Source organism: Meles meles, unplaced genomic scaffold (genome assembly GCF_922984935.1).
Source record: "Meles meles unplaced genomic scaffold, mMelMel3.1 paternal haplotype, whole genome shotgun sequence".
In the NCBI taxonomy this organism is placed as follows: Eukaryota; Metazoa; Chordata; class Mammalia; order Carnivora; family Mustelidae; genus Meles; species Meles meles.
In genome coordinates, this window is record NW_025721608.1 from 25189 (window position 1) to 38456 (window position 13268).

Consider the following 13268-nt stretch of genomic DNA (forward strand, 5'->3'; position numbering starts at 1 on the left):
TGGGAGCTGCGCCCAACCATCAGGGGAAGAGATTCCTGCATGGTGCCTGAGACCCCGCCACATTCTACGGTCTCCCTGGACACAAGCAATCATTGTGACCCATCAGCATGAGATTCCCTGTAAACTCAGCCCCTGGCCCCTTGCCCCCGAGTGACCAGATCGAATCGACCTTGTTCCTTGGCTGAAATTATAAGCTGAGCTGGGCTTTCCAGACATATATGTGGTGATCTCTGCTACCTTGTCTTTTCATATGGGGGAAATCTGGAGCCATCAAAACGGACTCCCCCTGTCCTGCAGAAAGAAAGCCTGCTGTTCAGAGCAGCTCACAAGCCCCAGCCTGGGAAAACCTTCATGGCCTCATGAAGCCACCTCTCTATTCGCTGGCCATCATAGACACAAACTCCAGCTTGAGCGACCATCTGACACTCGCCCTGACTCAGGTGTTGGAGATCTCAATTCAGACTCTGCATATTGGAATGGCCATGTGCTCGGCACTGACATGAACCGGCGCTTCTGGGATCTGACATCGGTTCTCACCCTCCTGGTCTGCAAGCCCTCCAGATTGGGAATGCTGGAGCCACAATGCAGCCTTCTGCCTTCCCTCTAGAAAGAAGAAGGGCTCCAGGGTACTAGGGTCCGTGATCAAAGGAATGAGACTGACACAAAGTGAAGACCAAGCAAAGTTTTATTTTGCCCCATGCATCAAAAATCAAACCAACCTGTCAGGGCCTTCTCTTACAAAGAGGTGACGATGACCAGGACAGCAAACCCGATTACTTCCCTTACCCAATGATTTCCCCTACGGGATAATTCCCGCTACTCCAAGAGTCCCGCTACCCGACGATTCCCCCAACCTGATGATTCCTGCTACCCCACGATTCCCGCTACCTAACAACGGCTGCTACCTCAGGGCTCCCCAGGTTAGCCTGCATAAGCTTAACTCTCCTCAGTGCCTTCTCCATGGTCTGCTGAGTGGATTTCACACTATTTGGAAAGAATGCCTCATAGGAACTTCCGAATCCATAGATATTGAAGTAACAGCCCATAGGCAAACTCTTCAGCAGCAAAATCAGTGTTTCTTGGCTGCCTGTATGCGTAGCTGAGAGTTATACTGTTTACTTATGGGGGACTGCATACTTGCTGAGTGGTCCATGAGGAAGATGAATTCTCCAGAGATGACAGGTGACTGAGATTCTGGGATATTTTGGCAGAAATACACCATCAAAGATGGATCTTTCATGAAACCATCTGAGTTGTCTCCAGGTTGCCCCATCTCCACAGCTACAGTGGGGGTATGCACCTCACTGTAGTAAATCAGGAGTTCCACATCTTGATCAAATCTGTGTCCATCAGCCAAGGAAACCTGGGCAGAAGTCTTATCTTCTCCAAGGTACTTGGTAGGACTGAAGGGGCAGTTGGACTGGATCCTCTCAATGCCATGCTGGGAACTGACGGTGGCAACCATGCTGAGTGTAGAGGGCAGGTCCTCCAAAGGAACGACAGGAGTCTTCATATCAAGGCAACTGTCCTCGAATGATCCAGAGCCACGGTATCTAGGATTCAAGACAGCTGGGAGCACATAGTGCAGGGCTCTATCTGCTTCCAAGTGGAGCTCCTGCCCATACTTCAGAGTGATTGCTACACTCGACCCTGGGTCCAGGTTCCCCACACTGTAACAGAAGATGTCCTTGGAGTACTTGTCCTCCTCCAGTAGGAAAGCTTGGCGGCAGTTGCTGATGGCACTCTCATAGATGCTGTGGGCCTTTGTTTTCTCCTTTAATTCTGCTTTAATTTTCTTCCCATCCAACTTGACCTCAATGCTGTAGACAGCTGATTCATCATCCATGGGGAACACAAAGAAGGTCTCCAAAGGAACTTCCTCCTCATTCTTGTAGTTTAAGGTAGCAGACACACAAGCCACAAACCACGAATGGACAAGGTCACAGAGATGCTCTTCAGGGGTACTGGTTCCTCTCTGCGGGTTAGTAGGCCACCCTGGAGCACCATGGTGATGCAGGACTACAAGGGTGGCTTCCAGGTGAAGAGATAGCGGAGAGCAGTCTCCTACTGTTAGGAACAAGACCGATGATGGCACTCCTGGTGGCACCGCTAACCCATGAGGCCGCTTCCTGATGATGATGCTCCAGCAGCGCTGCTCGCCAGCGAGGCCTCTCCCTGGCTGGCAAGGCCATTCCCTGGCTGGCGAGGCCGCTCCCCAGTTGGCAAGGCTGCTCCCCGGCTGGTGAGGCCGCTGCCCAGCAATGCTCATGATGCTCTGGCAGTGCTGTTCCCCAGTTGGTGAGGCCACTGCTGGGCTGGCGAGGCCGCTCCCCGGCTGGCGAGGCTGCTCCCTGGCTGGTGAGGCCACTGCCGGGCTGGAGAGGATGCTCCCTGGCTGGCGAGGCTGCTGCCGGGCTGGCGAGGCCTCTGCCGGGCTGGCGAAGCCACTGCCCAGCGAACCGACGAATGCTGGTCCCGAAAAACCGAAAAACGCTGCTCCCAACAAACCAAGAAATGCTGCTCCTGATGAACCGACAAATGCAAAAAATAAAAATAAATAAATAAAAAATAAAAATGGCCCCACACTACCTCACAGACTGACCTTCATAGGGATGGTGGAGCCCGGCCCACTCACAGGTGGCCAATAAGACTGCAGCACACAAGGAAAGCTGCACAGTCACGCTCCATCATCAATACGGGTGGCGAATAGAATTCCAATTTACCATAGTAAATATGTGTGCGTCCAACTGATTGGACGTCTCCATCCAACTGGCCCGCCCCTACATCTGGGGTCTGCAAGCAAGTTCCTCTGCAAGGGACAGGGTCAATCCAAGCCAACAACAAAAGGGCTCCCTCCACCCAACCAGGTCCCTACATTAGGGGTCTGCCCAGAATCCCCACGTGAGGATTAACCTGCACGGACCTCAATGGCACCCCAATATCCTAGGCCTCCCTGTCCACTAATGCACTGTCTGACACAGCCTGAGCCCCGACCTCCCATCAGCCCGGCAGGTAGTGGGCCCAATACCCTGCAGGTGGGACCTGCAATGGCCAGAGACTGTCAAATCTACCCGACCTGGGTATTCAGGCATCTGTGCCCAGACCACAGCTCAAATAGCGGCCTATGGGGGAACCTCAAACATAAAAGAGCCCTCCTCTTTTCCCATGACGGGAAAAGTTTGCTGTGGGGATGGGGGTCTAAGGCTCAGTGTGGGGGCCAGCTGCATGGCCCATGAGACCACACACACCCAGGAGGGCTGCCCTGGCCACAAACAGGCATTGTGACTTTCAGCCTGATCACGCTTTCAAACCACCCCTGGCTAGCTGGACCAGGACTACGCATATCGGGCTGACATGACCCTAGGTCCCAGTCTTCACCCTTGGTCGGGTTCTCCAGATGCCTGGACCCAGAATTTGACTCTGGAATCCTTGCTATGGTGGGACCCCTGAGAAGGAAAAGAGCACTCTTCCCTTCCCCCCGCAAGACACCAAACCCTTGGGAGCCAGTCAGAATTCTCACAGAGGCAGAATCTCCCATGGCCCCATGAGGCTACCACTACATTCTGTGGCCAACCGAGACACACAACCCAGACAGAGAAGCCTGCACTCCCACGTCCCCATAGCTCTCATTTAAGATTGCGTGACGCTGCTCTCACTGTCTGCAGGTCGCCCCTGCAATCCCTCGCCCCTAACCCTATCCTGAGATTGTTTGCAGATTTTTGTCCCCAAAGCCTTGGCCAAATGGCCCTCTAGGATGGGGCCTCTGGAGCCACAGAGCAGGACTTTGCTGCCCACCTGAAGGAAGCTCTACCCATCACATTTTCACAAGCTGACTTCTGCTTCAACGTCCTTCCATATGGGACACACTGGTGCCATCAAAACGGACTCCCCATGTCCCGCAAAAGAAAAGCTTGCTGTTCGGAACATCCCACAAGCTCCTGCCCAGAAAAGCTCTATGGCCTCACAAGGCTACACGTCCATTCTTCGGCCAGCATGGACACAAACTCCAGCGTGAGCTACCATCTGACAAGTGTCCTGACTCAAGTGCTGGAGATCTGGAGTCAGAGGCTACACATTGGAAATGCCATGTCCTCAGCACTGAACTGAACCAGCGCTTGTGCGTTCAGATTTCCATCCTCACTCTTCTGGCCAACAACACCTCAAGATTGTTCATTCTGGAGCCACAGTGCAGTCTTCTGCCTGCCCTATAGAAAGAAGAAGGGCCCTAGGGGTCTGCCCAGAATCCCCACCTGAGGATAAACCAGCACAAATCTCGATGTCACCCCAACTTCCGGGGCCGCCCTGTGCACTAATGCTCTGTCTGACACAGCCTGAGACCCGACCTTCCATCAGCCCCCCAGGTAGCAGGCCCCATATCCTGCAGGTGTGACCTGCCATGGCCAGAGACTTTCATCTCTGCCAAACCTGGGTATTCACCTGTCTGTGGCCATACCATAGCTCAAATCCCAGTATATGGGGGGGGGGGACTCAAGCATAAAGAGCACTCCTGCTTCCCCATGACTGGAAAAGCTTTATGTGGGGATGGGGTCTCTACCTCAGGGTGGGAGCCAGCTGCCTTTTCCATGAGACCACGCCCACCCAGGAAGGCTGCTTTGGGCACAAACAGGCATTGTGACCCTCAGCCTGAAACTGCTTTCATACCAGCCCCCTCACTAGCTGGACCAGGAGCCCGCATATCAGGCCTGACATGACCCTAGGCACAAATCCTCATGCTCGGTTGGGTTCTCCAGCCGCCCGGGACCCAGAAGCCGACCATGTAATCCCTGCTATGGCGGGACCCCTGAGACGAAAACAACACTCTTTCCTTCCCCTGTAAAGACACCTAAACCTTTAGAGCTGGGCAGAATCCTCACAGAGGCAAAATCACCCATGGCCCCATGAGTCTACGGCTACATTCCGTGGCCAACCGAGACACACAACCCACACAAAAAAGACTGCACTCCCGCCTCCCTGTCGCCCTCATTTCGGATCCCGAGGCACTGCCCTACAATCTACAGATCGGGCTGCCATCACCTCGCCCCTGACAGTATCCCGAGTTGTGTTTGCAGACTTGTCCCCAAAGCCCTGGCCAACAGGCCCTCTAGGATGGGTCTCTAGAGCCACAGTGCAGGACTTTGCCTGCCCACCCAAAGGGAACTCTGCACGTCACATTTGCACAAACCCTCCAGATTGGGAGACACCTGCAATGCCCCGGAGCCCACCCCAAATTCAATGTCCGCTAAGGAAAAAAGGCGCATTCAGACACATGCCAGACACCTCCCTCCAGGGAGATACTCAGGAGAATGGCCCTGAGTCAGAAGATGGAACCTGACATACCCCTATGACCTCAACGGAACCCTAGCTGAGGTTTGTGGGCATCTGTCTCCAGAGGCAAACTCTGGAATACCTACTTATGGTCCAACACTTGATTCCTGAGCCACAAAAAAGAACACCTCCTGTCCCAAGAATGAAACCTGGACCTTGGGAGTTGCATCCAACCCTCAGGGGAGGAGAATCCTGCATGGCACCTGAGGCCCCGCCACATTCTAAGGCCTCCCTGGACACAAGCCAGCATTGGGACCCATCAGAATGAGGCTCCCTTTCACCTCAGCCCCCTGCGCATTTTGACCCAGTGCCACCATATCGAAATGTCCTTGTCCCTGGGCTGGAAGGATAAGTATTACTGGGCATAACAGGCATCCATGTGGTGTGCTATGATGTCTTTCCATACAGGGAACACTGGTGCCATCAATATGGACTCCCCCTGTCCCACAGAAGGAAAGCTTGCTGTTCAGAGCAGCTCACAAGCCCAGGACTGTGATGACTTCCATGGCCACATGAGGCCACCCCTCCATTCGTCAGCCATCATGGACACAAACTCCAGCGTGAGTGAACATCTGACACTTGCCCTGACTCAGGTGCTGGAGATCTCAAGTCAGACGCTGCACATTTTTAATGATATGTGCTTGGCACTGAACTGAACAAGCGCTTGTGCTTTTAGAATTCTCTCTTCACCCGTGTGGCCCACAAGCCCACTAGATTGTTCATTCTGGAACCACAATGCTGTGTTCTGCCTGCCCTCCAGAAAGAAGTGCCCTAGGGGTCTTCCCAGAATGCCCATGTGAGGATCAACCTGCAGGAACCTCGATGGCACCCAATGTCGTAGGCCACCCTGTGCAATAATGCTCTGTATGACACAGACTGAGAGCTGACCTCCCATCAGCCATGCATGTAGCGGGCCCCATATACTGCATGTGGGACTTGCCAAAGCCAGAGACTGTAATCTCTACTCAACCTGGGTATTCAGGCTTCTGTGTCCAGATCATAGCTCAAATCTTGGCCTATGGGGGGATCTCAAGCACCAAAGAGCACTCCTCCTTCCTCATGACGGGAAAATCTTGCTGGGGATAGGGGTCTAATCCTTAGAGTGGGAGCCAGCGGCATGGCCCATGAGACCATGCCCAACCCGGAGGGCTGACCTGGCCACAAACAGGCATTGTGACCCTCCGCCTGAGTCCACTTTCAAACCAGGCCCCCTTGCTAGCTGGACCAGGAGCTCGCATATCGGGCCTGACATTCCCCTAGGCCCAAATCCTCACCTTCGGTCAGGCTCTCCAGGCATCTGCACCCGGAAGCCGACTCTGCAATCCTTGCTATGGTGGTACACATGAGACAGAAAACAGCACTCTTCCCTTCTCCCGCAAAGTCACCAAATCCTTGGAATCCAGGCAGAATCCATGCAGAGGCAGAATCTCCCATGGCCCGGTGAGGTTACCACTTCATTCTGTGGCCAACTGAGACACACAACCCAGACAGAAAAGCCTGCGCTCCCGCCTCCCCTTCGCCCTCATTACAGATCCCGAGGCACTGCCCTCACTGTCCCTAGATCGGGCCTGCCATCACCTCACCCAGAAACCTATCCGGAGTTTGTGTTTGCAGAATTTTGTCCCCGAAGCCCTGTCCGACAGGCCCTCCAGGATGGGGCCTCTGCAGGCACAGCACAGGACTCTGAATGCCCACCCAAAGGAAACTCTGCCCATCACTTTTGCACAAAACCTACAGATTGGGAGACAACTACAATGTCCCTGAGCCCACCCCAAACTCGTTGGCTGCCTTGGAAAAAAGGCGCATTTGGACACATGCCAGACACCTACCACCTGGCATACAGCGAGGTCCATGGCCCTGAGTCAGAAGATGGAACCTGACATACCCCTAGGACCTCAACAGAACCGTAGCTTAGCCTTGCAAGCATCTGCCTCCAGAGGCAAACTCTGGAATACCTATATGCGGTCTAACACTTGATCGCTTAGCCACAAAACAGAACATCTCTTCTCCCCAGAACACAACCTGGCTCTTGGGTGCTCGGTCCAAACCTCAAGGGCAGAGATTCCTGCATTGCACCTGAGCCCACACCACATTGTAAGGTCTCCCTGGACACAAGCCAGCATTGTGACCCATCAGAATGAGGCTCACTGTCACCTCAGCCCTTGGGCACTTTGCCACAGAGAAACCAGATCCAAACAGCCTTGTACCTGGGCTGGAAGGTTAAGTGGAGCTGGGCTTTCCAGGCATCTATGTGGTGACTTCTGCTCCGATGTCTTTCCATATGGAGGACCCTGGTGCCATCAAAACGGACTCCCCCTGTCCCGCAGAAGGAAAGCTTGCTGTTCGGAGCAGCTCCCAAGCCCCAGTCTTGGAAGACCTATATGGGCTCATGAGGCCACCCCTCCATTCGTCAGCCATCATGGACACAAACTCGAGCATGAGCGATCATCTGATATGTGCCCTGACTCAGATGCTGGAGATCTTGATCAGACGCTGTGCAGTGGAAATGCCATGTGCTCTGCACTGAACTGAACCGGCGCTGGTGCATTCAGAATTCTGTCCTCAGCCTCCTGGACAGCAAGAACACCATATTGTTCATTCTGGAGCCAAAATGCAGTCTTCTGCCTGCCCTCCAGTAAGAAGTGCCCTAGGTGTCTGCCCAGAATATCTATGTGAGGATCAACCTGCACGGACCTCGATGGCACCCCAATGTCCTAGGCCACCCAGTGCACTAATGCTCTATCCAACGCAGCCTGAACCCCGACCTCCCATCAGCCCTCCAAGTAGCTGCCCCTATATCCTTCTGGTGCGACCTGCCATGGCCAGAGACTGTCATTTCACCCAAACCTGGGTAGTCAGGCATCTCCGCACAGATCATAGCTCAAATCCCTGCATATGGGGGAACCTCAAGCATAAAAGAGCACTCCTCATTCCCCATGATGGGAAAAGCTTGCTGTGGGGAAGGGGATCTAACCCTCAGAGTAACCCATGAGACCACGCCCACTCAGGAAGGCTGCCCTGGACACAAACAGGCATTGTGATCCTCAGCCTCTGCCCGCTTTCAAACCAGCTCCCTCGCTACCTGGACCATGGGCTTGCACATTGGGAATGATATGCCCCTAGGCACAAATCCTTACACCAGGTCGCTTTCTCCTGGTGCCCGGACACAGAACCGACTTTGGAATCCCTGCAATAGCAGGAACACTGAGACAGAAAACTTTCCTCCCGAAAGACACCAAACCCTTGGGAGTCAGGCAGAATCCTAACAGAGGCACAATCTCCCATGGCCCCGTGAGGCCACCAATTCATTCTGTGGCCAACTGAGACACACAACCCAGACAGAAAAGTCTGCACTCCGGCCTCCCCATTGCCCTCATTTCAGATCCCGCAGCACTGCCTTCACTGTCCCTAGATTGGGCCTGCCATCACCTCACCCAGAAACCAATCCCGGGTTTGTGTTTGCAGACTTTTGTCCCCGAAGCCCTGGCCGACAGGCCCTCCAGGATGGGGCCTCTGGAGGCACAGCACAGGACTCTGAATGCCCACCCAAAGGAAACTCTTCCCTTCACTTTTGCACAAAACCTCTAGATTGGGAGACACCTACAATGTCCATGAGCCCACCGATGGCCACCTTGGAAAACAGGTGCATTTGGACACAGGCCAGAAACCTACCTCCAGGCAGAGAACCAGGGCAATGGCATTGAGTCAGAAGATAGGACCCCGGAGATGGAAAACACCACTCTTCCCTTCCACCCGAAAGACACCAAACCATTGGGAGCTGGGCCCCATGAGGCTAACACTACATTCCGTGGCCTACTGAGACACACAACCAAGACAGAAAAGCCTGCACTCCCGCCTCCCCGTCACCCTCATTTCAGATCCCACGGCAATGCCTTCACAGTCTGCAGATCGGGACTGCTGTCACCTCACCCCTAACCCTATCCAGAGTTTGTGTTTACAGACTTTTGTCCCCAAGGCCTGGCAGAGAGGCCTTCCAGGATGGGGCCTCTGGAGCCACAGCGCCAGTCTCTTCCTGCCCACCCAAAGGAAATTATGCCCGTCACATTAGCACAAACACTCCAGATTGGCAGACACATGCAGTGCCACTGAGCCCACCCCAAATTCGTTGGCCGCTCTGGAAAACAAGCAGGATGGATAACATCCAGACACATGACAGACACCTAGGTCAATGTCCCTGAGTCAGAAGATCAAACATGACATACCCCTAAGACCTCAATGGAACCCTAGATTAGCCTTGCAGGCATCTGCCTCCAGAGGAAAACTCTAGAATACATACATATGGTCCAACACTTGATCCCTGAGCCACAAAACAGAACACCTCCTGCCTCCAAAAGGAAATCTGGCTCTTGGGAGCTGCGTCCAACCCTCAGGGGAGGAGAATCCTGCATGGCGTCAGAGTCCCTGCCATATTTAAAGTCTCCCTGCACACAAGCCATCATTGTGACACATCAGAATGAGGCTCCCTGTCACCTTAGTCCCATGGGTATTTTGCCCCAGAGCCACCAGATCCAAAGGGCCTTGACCTGGGATGAAAGGCTAAGAGGAGCTGGGCTTACCAGGCATCCATGCGGTGACTTCTGCTACGATGTCTGTCCATATGGGGAACCCTGGTGCTATGCAAAGGGACTCCCCCTCTCCCGCAGAAGTAAAGCTTGCTGTTCGGAGCAGCTCCCAAGCCTAGTCTGGGATGACCTCCATGGCCTCATGAGGCCACCCTTCCACTCGTCGGCCATCATGGACACAAACTCCAGCGTGAGTCACGTGCCCTGACTCAGGTGCTGAGGATCTCGTGTCAGATGCTGCACAGTGGAAATACCATGTGCTCGGTACTGACATGAACCGGCACTTGTGTGTTCAAAATTTCGTCCTCACCCTCTTGGCCCTCCAGACGACCAGATAGTTCATTCGGGAGCCACAACACAATCATCTTCCTGCCCTGCTGAAAGAAGAAGGGCCCTAGGGGTCTTCGCAGAATCCCCACGTGACAATCAACCTGCATAGAACTCGATGGCACCCCAATATCATAGGTCGCCCTGTGCAGTATTGCTCTGACTGACACAGCCTGAGCCCCGAACTCCCATAAGCATGGGATTGCTATCACCTCACCTAGAACCCTATCCCGAGTTTGTGTTTGCAGAATTTTGTCCCCAAAACCCTGGCCAACAGGCCTTCTAGGATGGGGCCTCAGGAACCACATCACAGGATTCTGCCTGCCCGTCACAGTTGCACTAACCCTCTAGATTGGGAGACACCTGCAAGGACCCTGAGCCCACCCAATTTCGTTGGACACTCCAGACAGAATTGTGCAGTCTGATACATGCCAGACACATACCTCCAGATTGACACCAGGTTCAACGGCCCTGAATCAGAAGATGGAAATTAACTTGACCCTAGGACCTCAACAGAACCCTAGATGAGGATTTCAGGCATCTGTCCCCAGAGCAATGTTTCAGAGTGTCAGGGTTCATGATCAAAGGAACAAGACTACACAAAGCGAAAATCAAGCAAAGCATTACTTCATGCCAAGCATCGAAAATCAAACCGACAGGTCAGCATCGTTTCTTACGAGGACGCCACTTCTGATGACAAAGAGGGGAGGATGCCGAGGACGACAACCCTGACGACACAGACTCTGCTCCCCATGACGCCAATCTGACAAGGCTGCTTCCCAGACAAGGCTGCTCTGGAGGAGGCCACTCTGGACGAGGCCGTTCCAGACCATGCCACTCCCCAGATGAGGCCGCTCTTGATGAGGCTACATGCTGGATGAAGTCCATACCCTATATTGAAGAGGCCGCTCCAGACCAGGCTGATCTGCAACAAGACCACATGCCAACGAGGCCATTCCCTGGAATGACGCCGCTCTGGCGAGGCTACAACTCAGGGCAGTGGGGGTGGTTGTGGCAGGGCCACATGGAGGCGGGTCGTGGGCAGCGCTACTGCTCAGAGAGGCGAGGTCATATGTGGTGGCTCTGCTGCTAGGGGTGCTGAAGCTCCCAGCAATGCCACTCCCGATACTCCCGATGATCATGAAGTTCTGACGCTCCTGTCAACCCCGATGCTATCACTCCTATGACTACCCTTATGGCTCCCAATGGCTACTCTAACTCCTACTACTACTCTAACGGCTATTCTAACTCTTCCGACTTCTCCAATGGCTATTCTAACTCCTCCTACTTTTCTACTGGCTATTCTAACTCCTCCTAATTCTCTAACGGATATTCTAACTACCCCTACCTCTCCCCCTACCCCAGCCTCACAGACTAACCTACATAGAGGAGGTTGAGCCCGGCACACTCACAAGTGGGAAATGAGATTTCAACTCACCACAGTTAATATATGCACAACCCAGTGATTGGATATGGCTCTCTGGTCTGGCCCGCCCCAATATCAGGGGTTTACAAGTAAGTTCCTCTGGATAACCAGGCCCCTACATTCTCCCCTTTTCTTTGGAAATTAGTCAAATCCCTGACTTTTCAGCCAGTTCTATGTTCTCCTGTTGTAAGGGGGTTATATTGAGCATGTAAGACTAACATTTTTATCGCTCCAATTTCCTTTGGTACAAATGACATTCTGGAGTTTATAATACATGGGTAAAAAGTAACAGTAGTGCACAGTTGGCTGATGAGTTAGCCATTCAACGCTTTGTGTTACCTTTTCCATTTTTTTACTAATTCTGTTCATCAAATTTCCCACCTATACTTTACATAAACACGTAACAATAGGAGCAACAATAAACTCACAGTTTTTTTAGTCTTAGCTTTTGTCCATGGTCAGCAGGATCTGTCGACTGCAGCTTCCATCTCTGGGGGCATCCTCTCCTCAGCTTATTTGACGTGACCCACATGAATCCAGGCCGTAATGCCCTCTACTTTTACAGTAAATGGTCCTTTCAAGCGAGGCTCCAAGTTTCCCCCTTGATAGCAATGTATCCAAACCAAGTCCCCAGGTTGGTAAGGATGTGGTTCCACCTCCATCTCCATCCCAGTGTGGGCAGTCCAGATCCCTGAGTGGGATTTTTTTAGGACAGATTGTAATGTCTGCAGTGACTGGAGTACAGACTGATCAGTCATTTCTGCTAGGGCAACCTCTTTTAGTCAAAGACAGAGACAGGGGGTATCCCAAAAATTATTTCAAGTGGGGTCACCTTGCTTAAATAGGGTGTACATATTGCCCAGAGGAGGGAAAAATGAACGAGTTCCAACCATCCACCACCAGTCTCCAGAATCAGTTTTGTCAATGTCTCTCTTTTTTTTTAAAGATTTTATTTATTTATTTGACAGATAGAGATCACAAGTAGGGAGAGAGGCAGGCAGAGAGAGAGAGAGAGAGAGGAGGAAGCAGGCTCCCCACCAAGCAGAGAGCCCGACGCGGGACTCGATCCCAGGACCCCGAGATCCTGACCTGAGCTGAAGGCAGCAGCTTAAACCACTGAGCCACCCAGGCGCCCCTTGTCAATGTCTCTTTAAGTGTCCGTTTCATTCTCTCTACTTGCCCGGAACTCTGGGGCTGGTAGGCACAGTTGGGAGGATGGGGCTCAGGCTCTGTCAGATAGAGAATTAGTGCACGGGGTACCTAGGATATTGGGGTTCCTTCGAAGTCTGTGCAGGTTGATCCTCACGTGGGGATTCTGGGAAGATCCCTAGGGCACTTCTTCTTTCTAGAGGGCAGGCAGAGGACTGCGTTGTGGCTCCAGATTTAACAATCTGGGGGGCTTGCAGCTCAGGAGGGTGAGGACAGAATTCTGAATGCCCAAGCGCTGGTTTAGTTTAAAGCCGAGCCCATGGCATTTCCAATGTGCAGCTGCTGACACAAGATCTCCAGCACCTGAGTCAGGGCACGTGTCAGATGGTCGCTCAAGCTGGAGTTTGTGTCCATTATGGCCGACGAATAGAGAGTTGGCTTCATGAGGCCATGGAGTT

The 13268-nt window shown here is 53.0% G+C and overlaps 1 pseudogene; it reads right to left on the reverse strand.

Moving 5' to 3' along the window:
* Window positions 1-884: 884 nt before the first annotated feature.
* Window positions 885-4401, reverse strand: LOC123936572 (annotated as a pseudogene).
* Window positions 4402-13268: the final 8867 nt, after the last annotated feature.